Source organism: Danio rerio, chromosome 18 (assembly GCF_049306965.1).
Source record: "Danio rerio strain Tuebingen ecotype United States chromosome 18, GRCz12tu, whole genome shotgun sequence".
Taxonomy (NCBI): Eukaryota; Metazoa; Chordata; class Actinopteri; order Cypriniformes; family Danionidae; genus Danio; species Danio rerio.
Genome location: NC_133193.1, coordinates 25,018,407 through 25,027,923, shown reverse-complemented (window position 1 = coordinate 25,027,923; position 9,517 = coordinate 25,018,407). Strand labels below are relative to the sequence as shown.

General features: G+C 38.1%; 1 long non-coding RNA gene across 1 annotated transcript; it reads right to left on the bottom strand.

Annotated features, from left to right (window-relative positions):
* Positions 1-523: 523 nt before the first annotated feature.
* Positions 524-7,503, bottom strand: LOC141378830 (uncharacterized). Its single transcript, XR_012394315.1, has 2 exons — positions 7,383-7,503; positions 524-2,176 (listed from the first exon to the last, which is right to left on the bottom strand). It is a non-coding gene; the product is annotated as an uncharacterized lncRNA (long non-coding RNA).
* Between the last annotated feature and the right edge of the window lie 2,014 nt (positions 7,504-9,517).

Below are 9,517 nucleotides of genomic sequence, written 5' to 3'. Positions count from 1 at the left end.
TATGTGTGTGCGTACGAGTGCCTTCAGGAGCAGATCGATGGGCTGACAGGGGCTCCGCTTTGTTCTCACACAGTGCTCAGATGTTCGACGTGCTTTACATGATTGCTTAAAGGTTTTTGTTTGCCGTCTTGTTTGTTTGCTACATCCTTTTTTCTGTCTGCTTATTCTTCATTATGCACTTTGCCAGCACAGCCGAGTTTACAACTAGTTATTGTTTTTATTGTCAGGTTTCCTCTTTGCACCTTCATAATAAAAGACTTCAGATATTCGGCTCTACAGAACAATGGGGAACGCTTGTATTCTTGGAAAGTAAAGCATTGGGAATCTGAGCACAGTGCTGCATGTCAAAGACTATTGGTAATTGTGATTCACAGTTGACCCAGTGCTAAACCCCACCTTTCAATGCTCCTGACCAGTCCATCCATAGCAACTGTTGCCATCCGACTTGCCATTTTTATTAAGAACATTTAGTCAATTTTTGGTATGATTTTGTGAACCACAATTTAATAGAAATTGCCAGCAATGGAAGTAATATTTTCCATGCTGATAAATCTTTAATACAGCATAGTAACTAAAGTTTAGAGTATCATAGTGAATATGTTGTCCTGTAGAAGTGTTAGTAGCCAGGCTTTTCTCTTTTCAGTTGAATGTGAGAAGCATTTAGCTAGCTTTATCAGTCTCTACAGCTCTATTAACAGACTCCTTTTAATGGTGCTATTTAGTAATTTAATCATTTTCCCAGATAAAAGTGCTCAATTCATGTCACAATTAATTCCTCTTCAGTTTTTTAACAATTTTACTGTAAATAATGCTGCTCAGTTGTCACCACTTGTGATTGCAAAATGCAATTTACTCCAATTTGTGACAGATTTTAGGATAGTGTAAATTTAGCAGTAAAAACTTTACAAGAATACTTAAATGATTCCTTAAAAGAAGGTATCTTAATTGTAACATGCTAAATAGCAATACCTTTTCAAGCTATTTTCAAAATAATAAGCAAAATGAACCAGCCTCTTTTTCACGAAATCACATCTGAGATGTCATCCAACAAAATTCGCCCACTCCACTTCTAAACAACTGTCATAATAAGTGCTTGCGAAAGTGGCTGAAGCTTGAGAATAAGTGTCCGCATACTTGCTGTGCACAATTCTTCATCTGAACAACTATTTTCGTCCACCGACAGGGTTGGCCTTTGACATCTTTTGAGTCTAAAGAATTTTTTTTTTGCACCAAATTCACCCACTTTCACCGTGGCCTGCATGGTCACCTAAAGCAAGTTAAGCACTTGCCTCTCTAAATAAGCTTCCTGAAATTACTTCTAATAAGAACTTGTGTGTATAGGCTGGCCCTCCACTGAAAGGCGTTGACCGCCGAGGACAAGTAGATGTCAATAGATCTTGTCTCCAAGCCTGTGGGACTTTAAGAAGCATGAGCTCTTCTTCAGGCCTTAATAAGACAGCACAGATGCGCCCTTGTCTGAACACGGCCTCTGTGTCTTATTGTACTTTGGCCTCACAACCACGGAGCCCCCTAACAGGGCAGGGCCGGGACCGCGTCGGCTGTGTAAGAGGGTCTCATTAAGAGAGGCAAACGAAAACCGGGGTCAAGGTACATAAAGGTGCCCTGAGCTAAGGAGCATGCCGCTAAGATGAGCTAGGAGCTTCTCCACAGTTCAGGGCCTCACCTCCAGACCCCTGGCCCTCCCCGCCGTGACCTCCTATCTCTAGCATTATTTGATGAAGCAGAGCTTGATAATTATTTTGCGTGGATGGAGAAGAGGGCAAGGGTGTGAAAGGAGAATGTCATTCGGAGGGAAAGGATAGCAGGGGATGACAGAGAAGAGAAAGAAAACCAGAAGAGGAGAGTAGAGAGAAGAGAAAAAAAGATCAAAAGCAGGCCTTTCGCTTTTCATGCCTCAGAAGGCTCCAAAGAGGATAAGGAACAATCAGGCCTTGGGTCTCCTGTCCTCTCTAGCAATTAGACTCAGCTGATGAAGTGAATAGGATGAATGGCAGGGTTCAAGGCCTTTCTAGGATTCACACAACAGGGTGTGTTTTTCCCCTTCTCCTCCTTTATCTCTTTCTCCCCTCCGAGTGGCACAAATGCAGCTGAAATATTTCCAAATGAAGACAATGTGGTCCAAGGTGCCAAATCTTAATCACGGTGGCTGATGAGACTGAAGAGGAGAAAGAAAAGAGGGGAGGGAGGGAGAGAGGGTGTGAGAGCTGCTCAGGAGAACAAACACATACATTCAATGCAGTGCATCTTTGCACCTTATCAAACCACCTCCTCAACACCGCCGCCACCCCCCAAAAAAGGATTTACGTCTCAAAATCCCCTTTGTGCATTTGCTGTTATTGGGCTATACCAAAGAAAACAAATAAGAGAGCAGGGAAAAATGTATCTCTCCCATCATGACAATCGCCACAGTCCTGTAGACTTGAATGCACCTCGCAGATGGCGCTTTGTCTGAAACTGATAGTACCCTGGAAATCTGGACAAGAATGTACTGCGTATAAAGATTCTAGGCATTCTAGTACAGATAGTATTGCCTTTACCACTCAATCCCGGAAATAAAATGCCACATTGTAAATCCACAGACGCTCCGTAACGACGAGGGCTGACGAAATTCGGCAAAATCCGCAATAACAATAAACACAACAATCAGTCTCCTTTTAACCTTTACTCCTTTTTTTCTAGATCATTCCTCCTATTCTATTTCATTTAACCCAAACTTAATTTACCATGAGCGCAAGGCTTTTTTCCCACCAACCCCTCTGGTGTGTTTTTTCAGCCATTCCTAATACAGTATATGGCAGTAAGTGGCTCCGGAGGCCCGGTCTATGCCGCCACACTGCACTAAAACCTTAAGATGCTTAGTGATATTCTTTAATCTGGCCCACTGATAATGTGTTTAAAGGAGCAATTCAGCTTTCCAAACTTTGAGGGTTCAAAGTCTCTGAGGCATGGGGTCAGAATGCCAATGAGCTAAATAAAGAGTAGCCAGAATGGGCTTTGGGGAGGATTTGAAACTTGGGCTTCTCAATCTCTTTGATCTAAATAGAGTTTCAGGCCACAATGATGCAGAATATCAAATGCTAAGAACTGCGACTCGGCCCCCATTTGCTGTGTTTGGTATGTTGAATGCACAGAATGCTCAATAGTGTTTATATAATGGGCTTATTTCGGTGGTACATTTGGGTAGGGGACATTTTTTGTGGCACTGCTGAAGAGAAGAGAAGAGAAGAGAAGAGAAGAGAAGAGTGTTGTTTGCATAATGCACTGGCTCTTAATTGTGCATCTTAAAAGAGCTCATATACTCTATTATTTATTAGCAACTTACATTAAGAAAAAGTATTCTGTCTGTAATGGTGTACTCCTCATCTTTACAGGATATTATTAATGGCAGTGTAGTGCTCCTTACAATATTGGTCAACAGTCTATTGAAATTAATACTTATTTAGAGTGTATTCATTTTGTATTTTTTAGTTTTAATTGAAATATCAAAGCCACAATCATAGCAGCTTTATTATTATTGTTATTATTATATTATTATTTTAATTATTATTATTTTTCTCCATTCAACCTGTAATTTCCATTGACCACCTAAGTGAACAAAAGGGATACTATTAACTCAAAATATAGACATGCAATTCTGCTTTACCAACAACATGAAACAAATCAGTATTTCCAACACGTTAATTGTTTAAATTAAAATCCACCTTTTCAACAACAAGTTATTTCCATTCCACACAAAGGCCAATTAAGGATATGTTCCTGCTGGAATAAACCTAAGCTTCTAAGTGTATGTGATTACACTTATTAATATTAATTTGACTATTTACATTTTTTTAAAAGCACTTCAAGCTCTCAGACATTTTGATTTATGTTATTTGGTTTCACAACCCCTTCCTCTCTAAGTGTGTAAGTGTATATAATGGACAAATAAATCAGACTGAGTACAATTACAGTAATTAATTATAATAATTTATTAATTTAGGTTACAAAAAATGTGTACTCCAGATCAGACCGTGTGTAATATTACACCCCCATATATCCTAAAACGATCCCATTGTTTTAAAATGACAGAGCCATTGATTCCATAATTGTGCTTGTAGTTTGTGTGAAGATCATTCCGAATAACACCAATGAAATGTGAATGGGAAGTGAGGATGCTCTAGATAATGGCTGTCTATTTTTAATTGTTCACATATTTTTTCTTTTCCTCACTGACATGGCCATTACTTGGCAGTCAACACTTATCGGCCAAATCGGCCAGGATTAATGGTCTAACTTGGGCTGGTAAAAAAAAAAATGTTGAAGTTGTCCCGATTATCAGCGCAGGAAAAAGAATAATGGTTATTTGTCATTGTGTTAGGCTGAAAGAAAGAGTAATCTAACAAAACATAAAGTTAAGTACACTATTAACCCTTCATCGTGAACACATTTAGTGGGGGATGAGGATGCCCAGATTGCTTTGTGTACGGCTCTGTTGCCTTTCTTTAGTTGCCAGTGTTGAGGCTTGAAGAAAGGACGAAGGGTCATCTTAATCTTAAAAATGACCAAGGTTTGCGTCCATTCAAAATTAGAGATTATATAAAGACATCGACAGACAAACACATCTTGTTTACTTGAAGCGTCTTTGTTGAAACCAAGGACATGGAAAAATATATTAAAAATAAGATGCTAGATACTTCAGTTCGTTCTAACGATGCTTCTCCATTTCAGATTTCCATAGTGCATTATGTTCAATGTTTACTAATGCATTTTTCAGATGCAAATTCTTTCTTGTCAACATTAGTGAATGCAGTTAGTGCTTTATTAACTAACAAACTGTACAACCATTATTAACAAAGATGAATAAGTAATAAATGTATAATGCATTATTTATTCACATTTCACATTCACCTTATTGTAAAGTGATACCAAGTTTTAAGGGGAGCCCAAAATGTTTACCAGTGCAGTCTACTTGTCAAATTGTATATAAATACGACTTTATAAATACAAGTTTAAAATCTGAAAGTTCACAGTAGTCTGTAAATGATACTGTTAGACAAAGAATGTCTGATCTGGTGCTTGGGGTTTAGTAATTCAAATCTATCTGACATTAAATGATACGAATCAGCTATAAGATTTCCCAGTATGATATTTAAAAGTGCTGAACACTACCGCCCGTAATCATGGTCACCCCGGCGCGGCTCACAGGACAGACAGGTCGTGACTTCCTGAGAGGGGGGCTATCAGTATGGCAGTGTTTCCTCTTCATCCCGGCCGCAGAGAGCAGCCGTGTCCCTGCCTCATTAATCTTTAACAATAATTTTTCTTGTCTCCCTCCTTGGAAGTATCTATTAGCTGCTCGCTGCTATCTGTTTGTGGGCTATTTTCTTCCCTTTTTCCCCATGAATGTTTGATATATTGGAGAGAGAATGATTGTTCACTGCAACGAGGCCAGCCCATGGCCCCAGTAAGACAAATTGCTCTATAACGCCTAAATGGCAGTCAATGATAACTCATTGTAAGGAGTGTAAGTGACTTCCAATGGAGTGGCTGGAGAAACTGAGAGTAATGGTGGTGCATGGGTGAAAAATAGATGTTTGGTTCTCTGTAATTACTCCATTAGGGGGCTCTCTGTTAATCCACCAAACCACAGCAAGTGTTTTCACAGCAGTTCCCAGTAAATACAACTGGATGGAGACAAGAGGAGCCGCCGCTTCGTCTTCCTTTTTTTTTTTTCTTTTTCTGCAAATATAAACTGTTTGCTTGGACCTTTGGAATTGCAGACATCTCAGGTCGATCTCCTTTGAAAATAGCCATGAAAAGAGATTTCAGTGTAATAAAATTAACACAGAGAGCAATTCTGCCTCATCATATATTGAAGACCTGCACGTGTCTGGACAGATCTGACCCTCTCTATTCCTCCCCAATGTGAGAGCTGTTCAACTAGAAAGGAAAGCACTAGCAGGACAAAAGAGGACAATCTGTCCTTTCAGGAACCTAAGTAACTCAGCCTTCCCATCCCCAGACACACATAATGATAACAATTTTTAGACCATTTGGTGTCTGCTCTCACTGCCTGTAGCACTCTGGACAAAGACTAAGCAAAAACTGCAGCAATATGGTCTTTAGGGTTTGATTTGACCAAACAATCTGCTTTCTTAAGTAGACTTTTAAAAACACTGCTACGAGCAATGCCCACAGCTTCGCCACTAAGTCGAGAGTCGACCCCATGCCCTTCTCAGACTGTACATCCCATCTGCTTGTATGCCCATCTTGGATTCACTCAGATGGGTTTAAACCTGTATCCCTCTCATTTTCATTTCTCCAAACCTGTGCTCGCCTTTTATGCTTCGCAGCAAATGGCCTACAATTTAGGTAATTAACAAAAAAACTATTTAAACCAGTGGTGTTTCACTCCATGTTAAAAATTGCAGGGTTCTACACAATTCATTCATGTTGTCCCAACACAAATTGATTAAGTTTACTTTTAACAAATTTATGTGGATTGAAAATAAAAAAGTTGTCCCAATGAAATCTCTTGAATTGTGTAGTTTCAGCTCATTTTAAATTTAAAGTAGTTTAAACGAGCAAAAAAAAAAAAAAGTTTTTTTTTTAGTGTAAGAGTTGTAATCCAAAAATGGGTCAGGTTTAAAAAGAGGGAAAATAAATAAAAGTAAATGTTATATAACAAATATAATCTTAAAAACGTATATATTAAGGGATGATATTTGTTAAATACAAATCTACTCTATTTAATGCTTATTCTAGTTTAGTTAATCCTTATTCATCTGTGTCTCGATGTACTTAGACAGGCATACCCTGATTTACAAAACTATGAATACACTTTAAATGTTGTAAAGCCAATAAAAACCCAAATTATATCTAACAACGATGTATTCAGTGTGTTTTAATGGAAATAATTTTGAAAAAAAAAAACTTTTTTTTTTAAAACATACAGCAAAACTATTAGAAATTCACTCCTCTAAGCTATGTACAAATGCTTTTGTAGAAATTATTGGAACATTTATGTTGTTAACAACTAAAAACATTAAGGGTAAAGTTTTAAGCATTTTATATTCGCACATTCGTTTGGTGATAACTTGTGATTCGGTCCCTATTGTTTACTTTGAATAGTCTATCTGAAATCACACGCAGACACTAGCCAAACTACGATCCAAATAGTATGCAAAGGACATTGCTGGTGCTGCTCAACTGTCTGGAAACCCTATGGCACGTTATGTATTTACAAAGTAATTTAAAATATTTTTTTGAACTCGCTTTTTTAATTAATTTGTTTTTTTAAGGAGGAAAAGTTTTATCAATAACATGTTATGTTAAGTCCGTGGTGTGAGATTACAGCTATTATTTTAACTTGAAATGTTTACCGTGTTCCTATCTGAATTTCTTGGACTGAGAAGCAGTTCCATATCCATGGCATCTTGTAGTGCAGCAGCGGTGACGAGCCTTGCTACCCTGTCACCTTGGCGTTTTCCCGCGCGCGCCCTCGAAGTCATTGCATTTCCATGGGCTATAGCGCCGCTCAGTGGATATGTCTGATCTTTTCTGCTCACTTACACTTCATGGAAATCTTAGACGATAATAATCAGAGACGTCATGTGCTTCACTCCTTTATTTTCTTGTTCGAATGTTTAAATTTGTAATTTCCCGGACGTTATATTATGTTATATTTTCTGTAATGATCCCTTAATAAGAAGCATTGCGCGTGACTCTGTAAACTGACCACGCGGTGTTTGTTGACGTAGTGTGTAGCCTGTTCACAAACACGACTGGAAGGAAATAACACTGTTGAAAAATAAGGTGAGTGTAAACGCTTGAAACATCTGTTTATAATCATGCAAATGTACAAAATGTCAGTCAAAACAACAGTAGTTTTGACCTTACAGATTGTTGGTGATTTACAATTCTTTTTAGGGCCTAACTTGCAGGTGCAATCTACACGGTTACTGTGTGTATTCTAATTGCTAGTGATCATAATGGTAACAGAATAAGCAAATGTAACTAATTTATAACTCATTAAACTTATTAAAATACCTATAATAAGCACTGAAAAGCTAATTTTGTTAATTTAGTTTATTTTGTTTGTTTTATTCATCTGCAGTGGAGTGTTTTCTGTTGTGTGCTACAAAGTGTATAGTTTACTGCATTATTTTAATGTTGTTGTTACCTGGGTGTTATGCAATGTCTTTTTGGCGTTATTGAACGTAGTTGCTGAAATTTTATGTAATTATGAGAACAGCTCAAAATGACTAAGTTTAATAGTTTAAACAGATTGTGCGATGTCTGTGTGTATTCAAGTTGTATCTGCAGTACATTCCTGTGCTGCTTGTAAAATCATGTATTTTTATTTTTTTAAGTTCCATTTTGGCAATCATTGCTGCATGTTTTACCGTACATTTAACAAGAAAAGGTGTAGTTTTAGAGACATATTTTAGCACATATGGCCACTTTCACAAATGTTTAAACTAATGAGATGGAAAGGCCTGCCTTTTATTGTTTCTGCTCAATTGTGTAGGATTCATTTTACACAGTTGAGGTGGATTAATGCGATACCTTATGAAGTGCTGCATTTTTATTTTTACTGCTCATTTTGGCAGTAAAATCAGCTGTAAATCGAGGCTATTGGCGTAGGATGCTTAAAATGTCCCTTGTGAATTGCCAATTTGGCCACTTAAAGCAAAACTACCAAGCACAACGTAAAAAAAAAACATTTACATAAATATTTTGAAAACCCTGAAAACATGGATGCTTTCTAATATTACTGTAAATCTGATGTTTTTTGAGAAGGGCAGGAGGAAAAGACTTTGAGAGCAGAACAGTGTGTGTTCTGACCTGCTTGAAAAGTGAGGTTTACCTTGATTAGCTTTGATTGATTAATTAATAACAGATCATTGAACATGCATGCTGAGATCTAACTGATTACTGGGCCCGTGGATGGGTGGGGGTTCGCCTGAATGCTTGCTGCGGTTGTAATTGTGTGCAGCTGGGTGGCCGGGTGCTTTAAGAGTAATGGAGAGAAAGCGAGAGAAAAGAGAGAGTGGCCTCCTGCTCTTTGAAGCAGCCTGTCGCAACACGTCCGCCTGATATCACCTCTCTCTGACACCTTGCCATACAGGATGAGACCGCACCGATTTAATGGTTTCAAGCCATATGTTGAAAAGCATTGTGGCGTGCACCTTCTCTAAAATAAAAAGCCTTGTAGGAAATTTTAGCCATTGCTTTGGGAAATGGAGCATATGTTGTGGCCATTTTATAACCCCCCCATTTTTTGTTTTATAGTTAACAAAATATTTATTATTATTTAGTGATACTTGCTCTTTGTAGCATTTTTGGCCATCAGAGTGTACGCGGTCTGGTTTTTCCAAGCTTGCTTTGTATTAGATCAGTGTCCTTTATCTAACATAGCTCTGAAAAGATTTGCCTTTAAAGGGATAACAGTCTGTTTAAAAAAGGCTCAGCGACGTGTTTGAAGCTCTAAGTGCAACAGAGGAGGGCCGGAGAT